A 19,076-nucleotide genomic window follows, 5' to 3' on the forward strand; every position below is an offset into this window, starting at 1 on the left:
CTTTGGGGCATGTGGCTACTACAGATGTTCTCTATTCCCGAAGGCTGCCAGAGGCATGGACCTGCAGCAGATGCCTTATGGAAGCATTGCTTTGCAGTGGTTCATCTTGCCCTGCATATATTTTTCCAGAAACGGTTGCACAGCTACACAGAGAGATGTTCTATTTAAAGTTCACCCAGACCACACTTCTTGTTGCTTTTGCGTTTTACCCATACCAGGATTCACGACCAAGCCTAGTGCCTTTTCAAGGTAGCAGAGTAGTGACTGCCTTGGTCCAGCTACACACTGAGACCATAGAGAAAGATGTGGGGTGGGATGATCTGATTGATGCACACAGCAACATGTTAATCTGAGGGGCAAGATGTACTTTCTGTATCCACGAGAGAATGTACAGTGTAATGGTTAAGCATAAAGCCTCTGCATCAGAATGTCGGGGGCTAATTCCTGGATCTGCCACTTGGCAGTGTTTGATATTAGAATAAGTGACTTAAATGCTCTGAGACTCAGTTTTTTCCTATCTGTAATATCAGGATGATGATGTTGCCCATTTCATGGAGTTATTGTGAGGATGAAATGAGCCAATATCTGCCAAAGTTTAAAACCTTGCCTTGTATATTGAAAGAAGTGTCTCTTATCATAAAGAGATGATCAAAGCATAATTTTGAGTCCTGTAGCCAATAAGATGGACCAATCATATTTTTAAGTTGGGGAGAGGGGACAAAATGTGCTTGTAATGTACCCATTTCCCTTGTGAGCATCTAACGGCCTATGCACACTCCGTATTTCCAGTCCTATTGGCCTCTAACTTTATAATTCCCTCCCCAGACCTTGCCTCTGATGTGCCCTTAGCCCTAAACTTCTCCTGTCTTATCTTTTATGAAAATTTACCAGTCCATATATTTAACCAAAGGTCTTCCCTAAGCACTTGCTGACAGAGATACCTGGGGCTTAATTTTCAGATAAATCTCAGCTCTGGTATTTGAGATTTTTTGCAGATAAACCCTCTGCTCTTTGGTTTTACCCATGACTAGAAATATGCTGGACATGTGCGTTGGGAGGAGGCTGAGGTCTGTGAAGCCAACCACATGCCTGCCTTGTACCTCCAATGGGTTTTATTTTTTTTTAAATTAATGAAATTATGTAATATTAATAGTTATTATTTACTGGTGCAGATGGCTGACATTTTCCCCTAGTTTCCTCACTTTATGGAAGAGTTAGAAAAGAACATTTCTAAAACCAGAGGACAAAAGGGGTTAATGTTACTTGAAAATTACATTCTCTCTCTATGTAAATATATATTACAATACCAAGTTTTTTCTTTGGATTCAAAGATGTTCATTCTTTTAAAAATGTCTAAAAAAAAAAAGGAAAAAAAGCCCCCTTTCCTCCCCTCAAGTCAACTTTTGTGCTCCAGAAAATCTTCTATTCCATAAGTCTGATCGTAAAAACTTCAAGTATTAAAGTAATTTGTACATGTAGAGAGAAAAATGACTTTTTCAAAATATACAGGGGCAGCTGCCAAATTGATGTATTATATATTGTGGTTCTGTTTCTTGAAAGAATTTTTTTCATTATTTTTACATCTAACAAAGGAAAAAATTAAAAAGAGGGTAAGGAACGATTCCAGTGGGATGATTTTAACATGCAAAATGCCCCTGGGGTTTCTTCTTTGCTTGCTTTCTTCCTCCTTACCTGCCCACCCACCCCCTCCAACACACACACACACACACACACACACACACACACACTTTCTGTAAAACTTGAAAATAGAAAGCAAAAACCCTCAACTTGTAAATCATGGGATTAAAGTTGATTACTTACAAATATGAACTTTGGATCACTGTATAGACTGTTAAATTTGATTTCTTACTACCTATTGTTAAATAAACTGAGACAGGAAAAAAAAAAAGAGCCGGGGTTAATTCCATCAGCTGAAGGTTAAGCCTTTAGCTTCTCTAAATGGGAACCTCCATCTGAATGTCAACGACTCTTTTTGCCTGATGACTTTGAAGCTGATTAGTGATTCTGTATGTCAACATGTTACCTCTCTTAGTTAATCTAAACCCACTTGATAGGAACTTCCTGGAGATAAAAAGTCCTATATCAGAGAAGTTTCTCTAAAGATGGGAATTTCAGGCACTATGGTGTGCCAATGGCAGAGATGTTTTGATGGCAATGGAGACTTTTATCACCCCTTAAATGGTAAAGAAGAACTGAAAAAAATATTAGATAGAACACACTGGTGAGATTTCAGTAGACATTATAAAACCACTAGCAAGGTTGATCTATCATGTATTACATTTGAAAAGAAAGAGATTCAGACTTTTAAGATGAAAAGACTATTTCTTAGATTCCTTTCCTTTACTGTCGTTGTAAATTACTAGGGACAAAGAAAACAGACAATATTATTACAATTAATGCTAACAAGAACAGGAAACGAATCAACATTGAGTCATCTAGTAACATCACTGGAAAGCACAGTAAGAAGGCCCTATTCCAAAATTTTGATTGACAAGAGGAGATTGGATTGATGCCATTAATGTTCTTTAAAATGCTGCTCCTTCTAAGAACTGCACCTGAGAAACAATCATGTATTTCAAAGTGTCTTCGTGTGGACTTTATGGAAAGCTTCCCAGAGAGGTGACAACAAGTTGCATCTTAATTAAGAATGCGTTAAGTATTTCCAAGCTCATCTCAGGAGCCATGGTGATAGGGAATGCTTGACAAAATATATGGACAGTGAATGGTATTTGAGAGCCCAGTTGGAGGGAGAAAAATTGAACAATGGCATATGCTGCTCTAAAGCCACATCCTCTCTAACAAGGCATTGAGATTGGGGTGTAAGCATTGTTGGTGTTTCTGCAGGATTTCTTCAGTTTCCCTTCCAGGCTCACTCTGTATCCTTCTTTTCCTGCTCAGAATGAAGAGAAGATGCTGAAAGGACTCTGTTATCCTCTGAATTCCAGTTGGGTTTTAGCCAGTGGGGATTTCCGGTAGGAAATCGAAGGAAGGGAGGAAAGTGATGGCGTATTTATTCCTTACACTCTAGTCCTACTGGGTTGCAGAGAGTTGGATGCATCCATCACTAAATTTCAGTTTCTGGCAGCCTTCATATAGCCCCAGGGTTCCCATAATTATCACTCCCTCTGCTTGCCTCTTCGAATGGCTCTTCACTGTTACTCAGCCTGGAACACTGCACCATTCCTTATTGTGCTTTTACGTGTTATTCTTTTATTAACTCTCTTCAAATTACTCGATTTGAGCATTCAAAAAATGTTTGAATATTGATTCATCCAAGATAAAAATACTACAAAACAAGGGAAGTAAGTGGAAACTTGGTAAGCAGACAGTCCATATTTAAGGAATAAAGATGTAGCAAAATATTGGGACAATGAGAATAAATCATATATGTTAAACAAGACAAAGAGAACCCAAAAAATTAAGCCAGGTAATAGTTATAAGGCAGCACATTTATCCCCATATAGATTGGCAGAAATCGTAACCATGACAAAATGTGGGTGTCAGGTATTTGGATATGATAAATGACTTTGAGATAAAATTCCTTTAGAATTTCAAGGAGGCTGAAATGTAGTAGGTTTAGCTCTGAGCAGTGGTCAGAAGAGTGGTAATTATTAAGTGGTAATAGCATGATCAAATTCAACATTTTAATAGAAGTGAGGGGAACCAAAAATATCCATTGGAAGGAGGGTGCCTAATGATAGAAAAGAAAACAAAGAAACAGCCAAACTGACAGAATATTTAAAACACTGAAAAAAAACTACTCATTAATATCCCAGGGGAAACCTTTAAGTCATTTAAAAGCACCACAATGTATTTCGAAGAAAGTAACTTGACCACAAGTCCTGCGTGACTAAGTGATAAAACTACACACTTGAATGAAGAAAAAAAAAATTAAGACTTTTTTCCGAAGTGAAGAAATTGTGAAAAAAGAATCAGGGAACCTAGTAAGAGTCAAATGTCAAGTGTAAAAAATTAAGCAAAAACTAATTTGAGGGACACTTGCAAATAATTTCTAAGCGATTGATTAAGTTAACTAAGTTATTGGATGATTAAAAAAAACAAAGGCAATAAACTGGGGAACAAATTTGATCCCTGAAGTTCTACTCACTGTAGAAAAGGAAACTCAGCTAAGAATTCTATTAGACATGGAGTAGTTCTAGAACCGCATTATATAAGTAGAACGCATTAAATGTGTTGTACAAAACCAATATAAATAAATCACCTCCCATGATCAATATTTAAAGTACTCAAGGTGTGGTGCTGGCGCCCCAAGTATGTAATTTATTATTTTGATGATCAATATGCTGGTCAGTGCGATTCCCATGATAAGCATTTTAAGAGGGATCAACAAATTAGAGCTCTTCCATACCAGGCAAGGTGTTGGCAATGGTAATAAATTGTAGAATACTGTAACCCTGTTGAGAATAATGTGTTGGTGGAACGGTAACATTTTTCTGTAAGGCAAAATCTGGTCTATTTGATCTATTGCAGATTTCTGAGTTTAAATAAAAACCAAGCAGAACCAAAATGAAAAGATAAATAAAACGAAGGAAAAGGAGAGAAACTGGCTACTCTGAACCTAGCATTGTGGTAAGAATTTTAACACACCCATTAAATACTGACAGCACTCCAGAGGTGGGAATTACTGTCTCCATCTTATAGAGGGAAACAGACTGAAAGGGTTCCATAACTACATCACTAAACTGGCTGAGGTCGAGTCACCATGAAGAAGGAGAATCCAGACCCTTGCCCAGGTTTGGCTGGTTCTAAGTACCTGTTTATTTAAGTAATTCATTTAGACTTAAAAAAATTTTTTAACAGATATTTACCAGAGATTTTAAAAATTGAATGACAGTCTCATTTGGACAGTGTTTTGCAAAGATAAGGAGCTGATTCAAAAATAAGAAAGAAAAAGGAGAGAAATAATCAGGCATTTCTATGCCTAGGACTTGTTAACAGTGTTTGGTAGGTAGAATTCTAAGATGGTCCCCAAGATTTTCTGTCTCTGGTATACACATCCTGCATAAGTCTAGCCACAGTGAATATGATGGGTTTAACTCTCACAATTCATTTACATCATATGGCACAGTTGACTTTAAGAAAGGGAGATTATCCAGGGGAACCTAACGTAATCATTTGGGACATTGGAAGGCAGAAATCTTTCTCTGGCTGGTCACAGGAGGGGAAGTCTTTGCTGGTCTGGAAGAAAGCAAACACCCTATTTTGAACAGCTGAGATCAGGAGCCCCTAGAAGCTGAATATGGCACCAAACTAAGAGTTAACAGGAAAGCAGGGACACAGACCTACAACCACAGAAAATGAATTCTGCCATCAACCAGTACACCTGAAGAAGACCTGAGCTCAGGTGAGAACCACAGCCCGGGATGATAGCTTGATTTCAACCTGGTAAGACCCTGAGCAGAGAACCCAGCCACACCGTGCCCAGACTTCTGACCTCCAGAACCACGAGCTAATATATGGGCGTGGTTTTTAGCTGCTAATTTGTAGTATTTTACCAGGCATCTGTAAGAAACTACTACACAGCAAAAATTGCTTCTGGAACTTGTCTTATCTGACATTTTTACAAAAGTTCAGTAAAATCACAGGGAGCTTGTGCATGTAGTATAATTTTGACCTATGGGGAATACACTGAATAGAGATTTAGTTATGTTGACTGTGTGGAATGGTAGAAAAAGTTTCAGTGTGGGTTTGAAGGCAAGGCATTTTAGGAATAATGAATCCAGATGATATTTGCAAGATGATGGATTGGTCTCAACCAGCAATTATGAGTCATTAGAAAGCTACAGTGAGCATTTTCATTGCTGCCCATAGACATAGGCCCAGCATGTTCCTGTTGAGTAGACCAACAACAGTTCCGAGCACATCCTTAGGAAAGGTATTCGAGACTCACTAGAAACAAAAGGTCTGTAAAAAAGTACAGGGTTAATCCATTCCCAGGATAATATAAAGAGTTACCCTTCTTAACTAGACATCAGGAAGTGCCTAAGTGATAGACAAGTTCCCCAGATACGCAATTAAAATGAGCAACAGGCCAAACTTTCTTAGGAAGTATACATCTTACAGATATACCCCTTATCTGGAAAATTAAAGATTAAGGGACGATTCTCAAGGTTTATAAAAATAGATAAACAGAAGGACTGCATATTAGGTGTATTGGAAAGAATCTGTGAGTCCAGTTAGTGGGGAAATGCTGCTTCTTTTCTTTCCAGATGTTTCCTTTCATGTCCAGAAAGCTAGATTCGCATAATACTCCCGACCCCTCTCCATCCCTTTGGTCACCTTGCCCTTGGAAAGGTAGTGTGATTTATCTGGTTGGCAGAATTGGGACAGTATGCTGGGAATGTTTGACTCAGCTCTTCTTTTTACCTCTTAAGAATAAGCCTGACCAAAGGGAGCACATTTTCTTCTCTCATGTCTCTAACTGGGTAGATAAGGCTGTTGTATTCTGGGGTTTAATATTAGGAAGTCTAAACCTCCCAAAAATATAACCAGAAAATGCTATCCGAGACATTTTTTTGAGTAGTAAAGGTGAAGTTTTGTTCCAGGAATTGCATGCTTTTATCATATTTTCCCACTAGTTTAATGTTTGGTGTGTGGTAGGGAAGGAGGTGCTATTTATTGGGTCTCCTCAAAGGTTTTAATTAGAACAAGACAGTTCCTCCTAATGTTACAAAAAGGAATTCTTAAAATTGAAACTAAAACATAGTTTTATTCATAATTATTAGTATATTTAAGAAATTTGTTACTTCAAGATGTACAGGATGAAATTACAAAGGACATCAAGAAGGGTTTAATGAATCTAATTATGATACATTTAAAAGGATTGATCCCCTTATTTCTGAGATGACATAACTGGGTTATTATATCATTTTGTATCGTATCCTTGGTATGTTTTAATTCCTTTGCTCATTATTCATGTAATAATCTAAACCCTTGTGGCATTTTTAACATTTGAAAAAATTTCCAGCATTGGAAAGATTCCTTATGTCAACATATAAAGACTAAAAATCACCTTTAAGCCTCAACATGGAAGATTGGCAATCCTCGTTCTCCTGAGTATTTTTCTTTATTCACTACCACTTTACAGCTTGGGTTTTTAATTACTAAATTCTTGGTACAGAATGTGAATTTTACATTTCATAATTATTCTAAGAGTTGTTATGAGCACTATGGAACCAATGGAGAAGTATGACAAAGAGTAATTAACCGTTTAAATACAAATCTTCCTAACATGACAAAAGAAGTGACAAAAGAAAGTCTAAAATGAAGACACTAACTGGCCATGTTAGATACCTCATTCTCATAGTTCCTTGGACCCAGCAGTGAGAAAGATACATGTTGCCTTCATCTAAAAAACACAATTTAAGTATCGTAGCTTTTCTCTTCTCTTTGCAGGAACCTAGGGAGTCAAGGGCAATGTAACAGACAATCCCAAAGGGCTCCAGTTACCTTTTAATCTGAATCTCCTCAGCACTTTTAAAAGGATTCTGTACTTTATTATTCCAGTGTACACTGATAGTCTATTTCACAGGATTCTCTTGTGTTATTCCTGTATAAGTTAACTTCCCAATTTGAGTATAAAATGAAATTATGCCACTCTCGGCTTGTTTTTGTTTATTAAAACCACATAACCCTTCTGCACAAAGGTTTTGATTCAAGTTTAATGAATAAATAAACTTCCAATAGTAGGTTCTACCAGAAACTGCATGGCTGTAACTCATAGTAGAGTTGGATCTGAAGTAACTATGTTAGTTGCATTTGCTTACACACCCCAGGTGTACTTCTTTCTAAGATTTAGGGAATATTGGGTTATCAGTGACTTAGGGATCCTAACTTCAAGAAACAAGTCACTTCATCCTTGGCACAGCTACAGAGATAGTTCAAAATCATTGTGACAAAAAGCAGTAAAAGTAAGATGTAGTTTACTCCATACCCTTTTGTGTCAGTTTGGAAGGATACAACTAGAATGAACTTATGCGTGAACACTGAGGGAAATGAGTGAGGATTACAAAGAGAGGTATAAAATATAACCACTCTTGTGTTCTTATCAGAATTCAGCACGTGAATATTTCTATGACAAGTGTCTCTAGCTAGTCATACTCTTCTTAAACTTTACATATTTGGCTACTTTACTGTGAAGAAACGAGCTATGCAATTCTTTGTCGTGACATACCTCACTGGGAGTGTATTAGTTTCCTATTGCTGCTACAACAAATTATTACAAACCTAGTAAGTTAAAACAATATGAATTAATTATTTTACAGTTCTGGAGGTCAGAAATCCAAAATGGGCTGGCAGGGCTGCATTCTGGAGGCTCTAGGGATGAATACATTTTTTTTGTTTTTTACAGCTTCTAGAGGTCACCTGCATTCCTTGGTTCATAACCCCTTCCTCCATTTTCAAGCAATTAATGTCACATCTTCTAATCGTCTTCATACTCTCTTCCTTCCCTCTGCTTCTGGGGTCACATCACCTTCACTGACTGTGACATTCCTGGCCCAATTTTATAAAGACCCTTGTGATGACATTGGGCCCACATGGAAAATCCAGAAGAATCTACCCATCTCAAGATCCTTAACCTAATCATATCTGCAGAGTCCCTTTTGCAGTGTAAAGTAATATATTCACAGGTTCTGGGGTTTAGGGCATAGACCTCTTTCCAGGGCCATCATTCAGTGTACCATAGGGGATATACTTTATTTATGCATGTATTTGTCTACAACACTTCTAGAAAAAGAAGACTTCATATGAATCTAAGAAGCCAAAAGCTTCTGGTAAAACATTTCATACATGTGTCCACATGACTCCATGTAAAAGATTTATTATGTGAAAGTTGCCCAAACATCTAGCAGTCAGTGGGGAATCCAGAATTGTCAAATGAGAGGAACTTGGTTAGAAGGCGAGGAACAGGAAACTGGTCAGAGCTGTGTTTTCATAGCAAGCTTGATGTTTCTACAGGGATCTTACATGTATTTGTAGGAGGATTGGGATCAGGGGCTAATGAAACTATTGGAGTCAAATTCTTCCCTTCCTCTCCTCCATCAAGCCAAACCTCTTGGCTCTATCACTGTTAGTGTTTGAATATCCTGCTTAAAGCAGAGAAGAAAGGATAAGACAGGCAGGTTGGTCCCACTGTGTGAAATTTACTGGGGGTTAATACCAATTAAATAACTCACTCTCTGACATTTTGTATTAATCTTTATGTCAGTTCAATGTTAGCATGCTAATACCTCAGTTTCATTCAATTTGTCAGTATCTATGGTTGATATTCTTTACCCAAATTCTGTCTTCAGATATTCACATATGTTTGGAACTTACTTAGTCTTTGATTAGAATTTTACATGACATAATGAAATAAAGGTTCTCTTCATGACATGCTGAACATAATACAGGCACCCAAAGTCCTTAACTAAACTTGATTATTTATGGAGCCTGATAATATTATGGGGATTTTAGGTTTTTGATTTTTCTAGTTTTTGTGGTCCTATATATTGGTTTTATTAGAATTTTGTCTGCATGTAGATGAGCAGACTCATGGTTTCTATAAGGGTTTAGAGTTAATAAAGCATGTGCCATATGATCATAAAATATTCTGAGCTATTTGAGTAAAAAGTTCCATATATTTTAAGATACTATTTTTTCTGGTTTTCTTGTTTATAGAATCCTATGCGTGAGATACTTTTTAAAATAAGAATGTTCATTGCAGTGTTTTATATACTAGCTCAAATTGTAAAAAAAAAAAATAATTGAAATAGAACTCTGGGTATATTTTACATATGTTTTTATAAATTAGAATACAATGTGGTTATAAGGAGGAATGAGGCATATCTCTATGTATTGTTGTAAAACTATATCCCTATGATATAGTGAAGAGTTAAAAAAATTCGCTTGAAAACTAAGCATTTATGATTCCACAAAGTTTTGCTAAAAGTGTATACATGTAATTATGCATGCTTAGAATAGCAATCTGGAAGGAAACACACTTATACATCAAACTGTTACTAATTAAAACTAACATATTGAATACTTATTTTATTCCAGACTCTGTTATATGTGTTCTGCATGTATCATTTTATGTAGTTCCACAGAAAGCCTAAGAATTATTATTATTTTGATTTTGTAGATGAAACTGAATCACAGAGAGATGAAATAACTTGCCAAAGACACTTGATTATCTAACACAATCTTTGGGATGTGAATATTAAAATGACTCTTACCTCTACTTTTTTTACAGTCTATGCTGGAATTCTCAATAAAGAGTGTGTATTACTTTTATAATTACAAAAAAGAAGAAAGGTATTTTTCATTTGGGGAAAAAAAAAGATCCCCACAAAAGAGGAAATCAGTGGGAAACACCTGGTTGCAATTTACCAGCTATGATACATTATTTAAAATGCAAGAAAACTGATACTTGAACACCTGTCTTACTGAGTCTTCAAAATCCATTATTTTTAAAATAAATTCAGTTTAGATCCCCAAATCCCCACGCAAATAATTGAATAAAAATTCAATATGTTTTGTCTTCGCATGCTAGTCCATCTTTTCCTAAAAATTTTTACAGTAAGCTTCAAAACGTGAAATAATGTCTTCATTTTAAAGTTAGTTTATAGAATTTTAAAAACACATAGCATCAATACAATGAAATCACTAAATGATTTTAAAAATCATGTTGGTTTTAGTTAAATTGTATTAATGGATTTATAGAATGAAACAAAGGACAATCACGTCTGGAAAATCATGCAGTAGATAGTGTTCTGGTAGCTATTGAGATGTAGCAAACCACCCCAACAAATAAATAATTTATTATTATTTTGCATCGTTCTGTAGGTTAAGTTCTGAGCTGACTTGTTCAAGCTTAGTTTCCTTCATGGTTCAGTGAGATTTCGGTTGTCGTTGCAGTCATCTGAAGGCTGGACTGGACTGGCTATCCAAGATGGTGCACTTTACATGGCTGGCAGTTGAAGCTGGCTGATGGTTGGGAGCTTAAGTAGAGCTACTGACTGGAATGCTTACATGGACCTTCAAGTGGCTTGGGCTTCTCAGAGAATGGTGCCTTAATTTCTAGAGGAAGCATCCCAAGAATGAGTGTTCAGTTGTGAGCTTTACAGGAGGCAGAAAGGGGAAGCTGTCAGGTCAATGAAAGCCTAAGCCTGGAACTAGGATAGCATTATTTCTTTCATGTTCTATTGGTCAAAGAGGCCACAGGGTCCACCTATATTTAAAGGAGTAAAGAAATAGGCTCTCTCTTTTGATAGGACAGTGGCAAGAGATGAGAGATAGGGGAGATATTGGTACAGCTGTCTTTGGAAAATGCAACCTGCTGCAGCCGCTTAAAAAGCAACCTTGCCTAATCTTTGCAAAATATATCTGATATAAAAAAGTTTCTTATGTCATTGACAAGGAAAGGTTATATTCCTGGATATATGAGCTTGGTTACCACAGGCTATCTCTTCCTAACTGAGAGTGATCATTATAAATAAAGCTGACTATGCCTCTTTACATTTCTGACTGTCTATTTTTCTGTCTCAGTTTGTTTTTTTCTTTTGATCACTGGTGATTGGGAAATGGAGTATGCAGAGTGGGAAAAAAAAGGTTGGCAGTAAAGAGTGAATCCACAGAGGGGATATTTCTGGTAAAACCATGAGAAGTCTGTGGATAATTGCTGTTGACCTACAAAGTTAATGATCAAAAGAGGGAAGATCATTCTTTCTATATAACTGTGACAATATCATACATCTTTGTACCTCATAATTTATAAAGACCTTTCATGTATATTTCTTGTTTTGAGCCTGCATCAAACTCATTTTACGGATCAGTAACCTGAGTGATAAGTAAGTTAAGTGATGCCCTTAAAGTCACATAGCTAGTAATGGAGAGTGAAACAGGTCTTCTGTCTTCAGAACCCTTTCCTTTGTATCACAGTTCCTTTACAGACTTTTACTGCCAAAACTGTTTGAAAAGCAGTTAAGAAACAAGAATGAGAAGTGGGTAAGAGTGAAGACAGATGTGATTTTGGGCAAATAACTTAATTTTTTTAACCTAGAAAAGAAAAATGCCTTCCATGTATAAGTGTTGGGAAGATGAAGTATGAAAGTGTAATAAAGTCAAAGAGTGTGTTTGATAGATGTCATCTCATACTCCTATTACAGCAATTATCATTAGTATTACATTAAAGGGAATTTGGTACAGTAGATAAATCATGGAGTCAGACAGATCTAGTTTTTATTTTTCAATGTGATCAGTAGAAATTTCTACATTTTTTAAGGCAGAAAGCCACTTTGTGAGAATAATTTTCTGACATTAAAATTACCTGGGAAACTACTGTTGAACTTTGTCCATGTATATTAGTCACATTTCGAAGACTACACTGTGGATAAAGCAAGTTTCCAAATCTCAGTAACCTACTCAAAAAATGCCTTAGTTTTTGCTCCTACTAATATAGACTAAGGTAGCTGTGGGTTGTCATTGGCTCTGTTCCTAGATCCTTCTTTATTCCAGGACCCAGGATAAAGGGGCTGTCACTATTTGGGGCACATTGTTCTCATGGCAGAGGAAAATTCAATGACTGAACCACGCAATGTCTTTTAAAACTTTTGTTCAAATGCAACATATATCACTTACACTCATATTTCATTAGCCTAAAACATATGGTTAAACTCAACGTCAATGTGACAAGCATACCTAATTCTTCTACAGGAAGATGATTAAATAATTAGAAACAATAAAAGTCTATTTTAATCCAAGATAGGAATCATGTGACTGCTAAACATTTGAAATATTTTTAAGTACTCGTTTCTCAGTGCCTAGCACACAACTTCGTATACTGTAGGTGGTCATTAAATATTAATAGGTGAATGCATGATATAGGCAAAGGTTAACATGTAGCAAACCCTTACACTGTGACCCTTCATCTCTCCATGCTCCAAATTGAAGAAGCAATGATTAAAATTTAAATTTCTATTGTTAGCCTAGATGCATATTCAAATATACTCAGAAAATGAATAAAACACCCTTTATATAACTGCAATCATAATGAAGGAGAGCAAGCTATTACATGCAATTAGGTGAAGTTAGAGTAGTTAGTTCATTCATTCTGCAAACAGGTTATTAGACCTTTCTATTTGCCAGGCACTGTCACAAAGATGTATTTAAAGATGAGTAAGGACTTCCCTGGTGGCGCAGTGGTTAAGAATCCACCTGCCAATGCAGGGGACACAGGTTCGAGCCCTGGTCCGGGAAGATCCCACATGCCGCCGAGCAATTAAGCCCGTGTACAACAACTACTGAGCTTGCACCCTACAGTCCACACGCTGTAACTACTGAGCCCACACGCTGCAACTACTGAGTCCACATGCTGCAACTACTGAAGCCCGCATGCTCTAGGGCCTGTGTGCCACAACTACTGAGCCCGCGCACCTAGAGCCCGTGCTCGGCAACAAGAGAAGCCACTGCAATGAAAAGCCCGCCCACAGCAATGAAGAGCAGCCCGGCTTGCTGCAGCTAAAGAAAGCGCGCACGCAGCAACAAAGACCAAACGGAGCCCCCCCCCAAAAAAATTTAATTAAAAAAAAAATGAGTAAGACTCAGGTACAGCCCTTGCCCTTAATGAGCTGTAGTGACACCTTAGCAGATTCATAGTAAGTTTGATGGTGAAAAGTTTTGCAGATTAATTTGTTGTTTTGATTTTAAATTCCCAAACTAGAGTGGGGGAAGTATGTCTGTGTGGGGATATATAATTATTTTAATAAAGCCATTTTCTTTGAATAATAGTCCACCTAATCTAAAGAATATGGTAATTTATTTTGAATATCCTTAAAAGTAGGAGGAAACATTGCATAGACAGATGTCTCGAAGATGCCTCAAATCATGAGCAAAATTATCTTTATATTATGGGAAGCAACTATTTAAAAGTGTATGCATTGTACAAAGTATTAGATTTCAACCTTCAAACTCTGCATCATCTTGTGAAAAGAATTTTAAATTATTTTGATAAGACATATATATGTGCAGAAAAAACACGGAGTGCTTTAATTGACACTTTCTTCTGCAAAGACACCATATTCAAGAATTTTGCACTTCCTTTTTTCTTAACATAACAAGACATATCTCAGCTACATACCCAAGAGATATCTAGAGACTAATTAGGGTGTAGAGTGAATACTGGTGGAAACAAAAGGAACATTTCCTAACGTAACTTAAGCATTAAGAGCCAGAGAATTTAAGGAACTAGATTCCAGAGTAAGAGACAATTTCTAAAGAACTCAGTTACAAGACCACAATTAAAGAGCTCTATATTAAAGAATCCTAATGAATCATTTGAAGGAAAATCAATGTGAAGAGTCAGCTGTGAATTGAATATAAGTTGATAAATAAAATTACATCTTCCAAGATCTCTTCCTAATTATCAATCTGTTACAGAAAACAGGTGGGGTTTTTGATATTCAAATAGCTTCATAAGTTATTAAAAATTACAAAGGACATATTAATTCCCTAGCGAAACAGTTTTACATTAAAAAGCATTCTGAAAATTGGCTTATTGCCTTAACTGTGGGATCTGTTTCTGTGGTTAATTAACATGACATTTGATTCTTTTTGGTCATCAAAAATTTATTGCTAGAGCTCTAGAAATTACAAAACCTGTGACAACACGCATGTTTGGAAAAACTCTACATTACCATTCTAGCTGACTGGAAAAAAACACTCTGCTTTTCCAGACTAAAAACCAGGGGCACCAGGACCAACGATCACCAGCTGCCCAGATACCAAAAAATTATGCTTCTGAGATCTCTCGATGTTGATTCCAGACAAAGAGCAAATGATCTACCTTATGTGTGCCACTCTCGACAGAAGCCCTTTTTGACATTTGATTTTTACTAATAAAAAATAATTCACACAATGCTTTTTTTAAGATTATTATAATTTGAGGTTATTTACTTAGGTTCATATAGACATCATTTTAGGGACATTTATAAGAAGTGTCTTTAAAATAAATTTTTTCCCCTCATATACTACAGAATAATTTTGGAAATAAATATAAAGAAAAGTCAAAATTAAGTTATTCATCCTCCTGCATGCCCACAACCAAGTGAGGTCTGTGATGGGGGCAGTGATCAAGGGACACTTCTAGTGTATGTGCCACCCAGGTACTCTGCTCCACAGCAGCTGCGCTGTGACTGTTTTTTCCCCTCGCAGTACTTGAGCTGGGTTTTACTCTTTCCAGTTCGTTCTCCCATCTCTCTACCAATACGGCAGTGCTCTTGATCTGAATCACTTGCCTACATTCTGTGAATTTTTGCAAAGGCTTTAACTCTCTCCTTTCTTCTGCCTCTCTGTCTACCTCCTCCAGAACTACAGTGAAACCCAGTTCAGGTGACAATCAGAAGAATCCCACTTTCTCCCTCAAGTTGCAATTACCCCTTGCAGCATAATGCACTAGGTATTCCACCTACTATGGGCTATGGTACAAATGTATGCTTTGAGTCCAAAATCAAAAGTCTGAAAAAAAAAAAAAAATGTCAAACTATATTAATTAGAGAGTAAACTGATCACAAATTGCAATGTGGAAGGTATGGTTAAAAATAAAATATGCCTTTTTAAAAATTTTACTCAAACTTGAGTACCATTTTATGTGCCCCACTTTTATGTGTCCTACTCAAATCTGGTGTTTTTAAAAAAATAAAGTTCACTTTGAAATTCTTATATCCAAAGCTCTGTTAAAGGAACCATTTTTATAGATGTTGTGAGGTCTTGTGAGTTATTTTAGATAAATTTTAGTCTGTACACAGCCTAAAATAAATAAGGGAAAGAAGTAAATAGTGTTGGGGTAGGAAATTTACAAATAAGAATAAAAATAGTTATGCAGAGATGCATTTTGGGGGAATTCATACCCAGCCCTAAACTTTTTCTTTTTGCTTTGATCCACTAAAGGGAGGTGCAAGGGAATAAGAATAAAGTGCATCAAGTTCTGATATAAACCTAAAATACGAAATAGAGCCTTTTCTTAAAAGAGTTGTACCAGTGTGAAAGAATAAACAGATGGTCTACCGGTGGGAAAGGCGTAAAAACCTTTTGATGTCAAATGGTTTAGAAGTCATGGAACGATAGCATTTTAGAACTCATCAGATTCAGGCTCTTCAGTTAATAGATGAGGGATCTGAGCCAGAACATTGAAGGAACGAGACTCCAGAGTAATGAACAATTTTTAAAGAACTCAATTATAAGACCACACTTAAAGAGTTCCATATTAAAGAATAGTAATGAATCGTTTGGAGAAAAATCAATGTGAGTCAGCTGTGATTAGTAATGGCAGAATTAGTAATAAAGGTGATGAATTATGCCAGAAGCTGCATAAAATGTTCTTAATATTTACCATTAATCCCAGTACCAATATTGTTATTTGCAAAGATATTATATTTTAGAATGTTTAAAAGCAAGGATATAAAAAACAAAAGCTCATCTCTCTCTTAGTTTACCATTTCTGTGACTTCACACTTCACTACGAGGAAACCCATAACCATTATTTCCAAGTTGTCTAACTGTTTCTTTTGTGTCATTGCCACTGTCAGTCTTTGGTGTAACTGTTTTAAAATCGAAGCTTCATTGAATACACCATGCATGAAACAAATGGGACCAATGAAATGATGATGATATTTATATTGATGGGGTGAGGTAGCCCTCCAAAATGTGACTGCATAAACTGTATAGCTGAGTTATGGCTGTTTCTATGTGGACAATGGCAGGCAAAGGGTGTGGGTGGGTGTGTAACAAGTACATTTGTCTCAGTGATATTTAACAGATGGAGTTCTGAATTATGTGAACACAATTTATAATGTAGAGCTGTAGCACAGAAATGTATTGGTTAACGAAACAGGATAGACTTGTTCTCATCTTTAACAATGGACACCCACTGTGGGCATTAGTTACAGCTTTCTAAAATATTGACTTTCTGACATATAAACTTGACCTATATGTTTGTCTGTGATGAAGTTGATTCTCTTTGGGGGTAACTTCCAAAAAATGGTGAGGATGCCAAGTCTAAGAATAATCCTTGTGTGGCAAGTAGCCAGAACATTGTGTTCCCCAAGTTCAGTAAAGTCAATGCCAAATTTCATTGCCACAAAATTTATGAATCGGGGAAACAAGTTTTTCTCTGTGTTTGGAAGTTTACATTTCTGAAGCATTTCTCTGCCATTTCAACGTTTCCTATGAATGTATCTGGTCTTAGAGGTATCTGTGCTGGAAAGTTTTTTTCACCTCCCTGCAAGTAACTACCTTGTAACTACCACATCAGAAGAGGAACAAAAGTAGCATGCCATTCTGGCCTCCAGGAGAATTCAGGGCAGAGCAGAAGCCCTAGGTCCAAAGGGAAGGCTGTTCCCACTTAGCCAGGCTGGGAACACCTGGGAATCATCATATAGCTGGGTGACCAGCAACCAGGATTAAAAAGGGTACAGAGAGACAGAAGAGAATATGTCCCCCATAAACAGTCACGCCCAAGCTCTGACTGTTTAACCTTTGTGTATAAAAGGATACCTGCAATATTCGAGGTTAGAAGTGTTATGCCTTTGAATTCGTCAAGTATGAAAAACTTGTGTTTTTCATATGAACACACAGTTTTAATGTCTATATCATACTTCCAGTACTGAAACTGAAGGATAAAACAGATAAAGCTATCTTGATTTCGTGAGCTGTTTGTTCTAAACACAAATTTTATTTTACAAGTGGTTGTGATTTAAACATATTGCAAAGTTACAGAAAATTAAAGGGGCCGTAATCAGACTTCTTAAAAGGTGACTCTTCAGGCAATGGCTCATTCTCTGATTCACCTTCTTGAAATAACTAAGTATGAGGCCATTTTTCCAAAATCTGAGTTTCTGCAAAGATGTCTGCTGTTAAAACGGAATGATTCTTATATAAAACCAAGGCAATCGGCCAGCTTCATACTTAAAATATAGAATTGGAATAACATTTCTCTTTTTTTTTTTACTATTTGGAAGTATCATTTCCACTGACTATTGAATTTTATAAGCTCAAATATTTTTGCTCAGGAGGAAATTTCTCTCAGATCAGTCATTTTTATTTACATTCTACCCAGGCCATCCTTATGCATCTAATTTATATTAAAAACCCATGACGTATAATAGGTATGCTTCCCTCTTCTTTTCCCTTTAAGCACTTTCCTTTCCTTTTACTTATTTATATTTTTGTTGTAGCTGTTGTTTTTGTTGTGAAGTAGTAGCTGTCGTTGTTGAAGAAAACAGCATCTCATTTTCTTTAAAACAATTTTAAGTGAAAATGAAAACTTTGCCTTTGCATTGTGATTACAAAATTTTAATTAAAATGTATTATTGATTCACAGTGTGGGTAATTTTATTAAAATATTGCTCAGATATATAATTAAAGAGTTAGGTAATTGAGACCGGCTTTAGTTGTAAGGGTGTGGGTTTCATAGGGTAACAGACAGCTCCTTCAGTATGTAACATGCTGCTGCATGAACACTGAGCCTATCTCTTACTGGAGCGTGGGTGTCCTGGGTAGTGTTCTGAACTGGCTCAGCCGTGGCGCTGGGGTGATTCTGCGCTGCTGTGCGAAGGCAAAGTATAAAGTAGTGGATATTTCTGGTGTTAGCTACTCAGAGAAGAGAGGCCCCGCCCTTAGCTCAGATGTCAGAATATGGGAGGCAGACTTGTCTCTTTGTGGGCCCTTCTCACTTGGGGCCGGGCTTTGAGAAAGCCGAGAGTATCGCCAGGTGGTCAGGGAAGGGTGACCTCTGCCGGGGAGAAGCAACTTGCTGGAGAATGGCAAATGGAACGGGATCTTCCAAACTGGCTCTCCAGTGTCTATGTTACTTTCTTTGTCTTGCCCATGTTGCTATTCCTGGGCCCTCAGTAAAGTCTGATTTAAATATTCTAGCATAAACTCAGCCCTTCTAGAATCCATCTTCCGTTTGGGTGTCCACACTGGTGCCACCACAACCCAGTGGGACCGTGGTAATAGAAAAGAAATGCTTGTCCTTGTGGAGATCCTACTGCTAT

At 36.8% G+C, this 19,076-nt stretch overlaps 1 protein-coding gene and 1 non-coding gene across 2 annotated transcripts in view; both read right to left on the bottom strand.

Moving 5' to 3' along the window:
* KCNH7 (potassium voltage-gated channel subfamily H member 7) overlaps nt 1-19,076 on the bottom strand; it is a 456,073-nt gene that overhangs the window by 158,977 nt on the left and 278,020 nt on the right. The window lies entirely within an intron of this gene.
* Nucleotides 14,767-14,900, bottom strand: LOC136126169 (U11 spliceosomal RNA). Its single transcript, XR_010656065.1, has one exon. It is a non-coding gene; the product is annotated as a U11 spliceosomal RNA (small nuclear RNA).

This window comes from Phocoena phocoena, chromosome 7 (genome assembly GCF_963924675.1).
Source record: "Phocoena phocoena chromosome 7, mPhoPho1.1, whole genome shotgun sequence".
Lineage (NCBI taxonomy): Eukaryota > Metazoa > Chordata > Mammalia > Artiodactyla > Phocoenidae > Phocoena > Phocoena phocoena.